Source organism: Lactuca virosa, chromosome 8 (genome assembly GCF_052849685.1).
Source record: "Lactuca virosa cultivar CGN04683 chromosome 8, Lactuca_virosa_CGN04683_v6, whole genome shotgun sequence".
Taxonomy (NCBI): Eukaryota; Viridiplantae; Streptophyta; class Magnoliopsida; order Asterales; family Asteraceae; genus Lactuca; species Lactuca virosa.
In genome coordinates, this window is record NC_136433.1 from 96554400 (window position 1) to 96557420 (window position 3021).

Here is a 3021-nt window from a genome sequence, read left to right on the forward strand (position 1 = left end):
TAGACATCTATAATGGGAGAAATTCAAGTTTAGTTGATTTAAACTCCTTAATATAACACCCAATATGAAATATTAAGGCTAGGATCCAACAACCTATTTATAACCAGAAGAGGGATGCCGTAATCCAAGCTATAAAATAGTTGAAGGTAGGTAAATGACGATTTACCAATTTCCACCATCAAACGAAATATAATTAAGTTTAATTGGATTTGAAACTCCTAGTTCTTTTGAGATACATTGAACTTTCAATGGCATGTTTGAATCTCGATTGTGCCCTCTCAAGTTTGTGACTGGGATGTCGAGGATCACAAACAAGGTGTGAATAACCATGCAAATTGACTTGGTAACCTCAACTTTATCACCTAATTGATGTGCCGGTTAACCACGCACGCTCCACCAATCTATGATAAACTTAAGTTACCCTTCGCCACACATTGTAAGTCCCATGTTAGTGTGTCGGTTAACCACACATGCTCCACTAACGACTTAACAAAGGTGCAAAGTGTAATTTAATGGGTTAGCACCATTTCACATTTTCCTAAGTAACTAAGATTGGGAATTTATAAGTATTTAGTTACTTAGTATTTATCATTATACTTTTAATGAAGGGAGAATTATAGTCCTTATCCTACCCGTTCGGCTAACGACCCTCCACCAGTCAAGGAAGTGATGGGTGAGAGTGGACACCCATTAAACTGTCATTTTATAGGCAGTAACCTTATACCCCCCTTATAGACCGGCTTCGTGAATGATGCCTACTAACGGTAAGATTGACTTTATCTTATACATATCTATATAATTAAAATTATAATAATAGTATAAGGGTTGAATTTTAAACTTTTAAAATTCTAGGGTTTCATTTGGAATTAAAGCATTCATAAGCAAAACTTTACAAATTCCAAAACTTGAGGGCAAGTATTGAAACTCTTCAAAAACTTTTCAATTCCATAACTTATGTATTTAAAGTAGTTTTTAATGAAAAACTCTTCAATTTCCATAACTTGAGGACAAGTTATGGAAGACTTTAAAGCATTTAAAAATGAGACTCTTCACTTTCATAACTTATGGAAATCTTATGAGTGTTTAAAAAAACATAAATGTGACTTTTCATATAACTTGAGGACAAGTTACAAAAACACATTCTCTGAATAACTTTTAGATCAATATGGATTAAAAACACATTATCTCGTGTTTTTTCTATTAATCTAAGCTAACTCATAAGAACAAGATAATTCAAATCATCAATCTTCAAGAAATTAGCATGAACATAAAACTAATACAAATCTTGAAATTATGATAATTATCTTTGAAATTGGATTAGCATGAACATTACCACATCAAAAACAGGTTTATAAGTTCAAAAACAGCTTAGGGTAATGTTCCTAGTCCAATTCTAGCCAAAACAGTCGAAGATATGCTGTCTAGGGGTCCAAATCGTCGAGTGCATGAACCAACTCGACTAGTTGGGTGAATTTTGCCTTGGACTCGGCGAGTCTGCTGTTCAGACAGCAAAAAACTTCGTTTTTTCAGCAATTTTAGCAAGTATAACAAGAAAACAAGTCTAGGCTTTGATACCACTGTTGGGTTTTGAGCATTCTAACACTCCTAAGGTGTACATGCAATCCTAAATACCTTGGATCTATGTTTTCTCTATTATACATGCAAATATCAATTTTCCAAGGTATTACCCTAACTAGCATACAATCATATGTACTAGAATGACAAAACTAGATAGAATACATACCTCTTTGTTGTAGCTTGATTCCATGGAGATTAAGAGCCTAGTGCCCCAAGTGTGACACCTCAAATGGTTCACACAACACCATGAACATCTTGGAATAACCATGAGAGAGGATACTTGACTCATAGAAATTGGCTTGCCCTCTTGTGTATGAACTAGTCCCAATTTCACCAACCAATGGGGTCTTTATATAGTGTGCACATTAGGGTTACACCATGTAACCCATGACTTTACCCATTCCTTATGCTCCATGGGTTTTAACCTCCATGGAGCATCCATGGATCACTCCATGGGTTTATCCCAACATAATGAAGCATGGATCATAAGCCCATATATATAAGAATCAATGATTTACACAATCAATCCCCATATATTTAATTAGTCTCTTTTGATCACTAAATTAATTCCAAATTAATTATTGATCAATATTAATTAAATAATATGATTTCATATTAATATATTAGAACTTATAATATATTAATATGTCACAAATATCCTATACTCACAAAAGGTCTATCCAAATGTCCTGATGCCATGCAACCCAAATGGACCATGCCGGGTCGGGTCAATTATATACCAATTATAGTTATGGACTTAGACACTAATACAACACGTACACCCATGATGGCCGTGAACCCTTGCCCTTATGAAGGGTATCCCTTCATTTCTAGTCATTTCTTACACTTCCAAGACTAGAAAATCGATTTCTATCTCAACTATCACCGATTTCTTCATCCTAATCCTCCAAAATCGTAAGTGATTCTTCTACCCTTCTTGATATCTTCCTTAGTGTTGTAAACATCTCTTGATTCATCCATGAAAACATCTTTTTATGTTAGATATTTAAACATTCATCCATTTCACCAAAAACACACACTTGTTCTTGGTGGCTGTGAACCCCCTTCAAGCCTCAAAATCGTAAGTATCCTTTCCTTATGCTTAGTATACGTTAGGAACTCTTATTAAACACCCTAAAAACGACCATAACTCAAGAACAAAAGGAGTGTACGGCCGTACACCCTTGCATGGCCGTACACCCCTCAAAACACTCCAAAAGGGCTTCCAAAAAGAGAACTTAGTGCACATTCTTGTTGAGCAATGGACCCTCTAACTTCCCCATGGTTCAAACACCCTCTTGTGCATGTTTTACCATGAGTGTATGGCCATACACTCCATGGCTGTACACTCCATGGTTTGGCCGTATACACCCTTTAATGAATCACATGTGATTCTAACACTTAGTCCAAGTGTTTCCTAGTCCCTAAGGGTGTTTCCTTGCA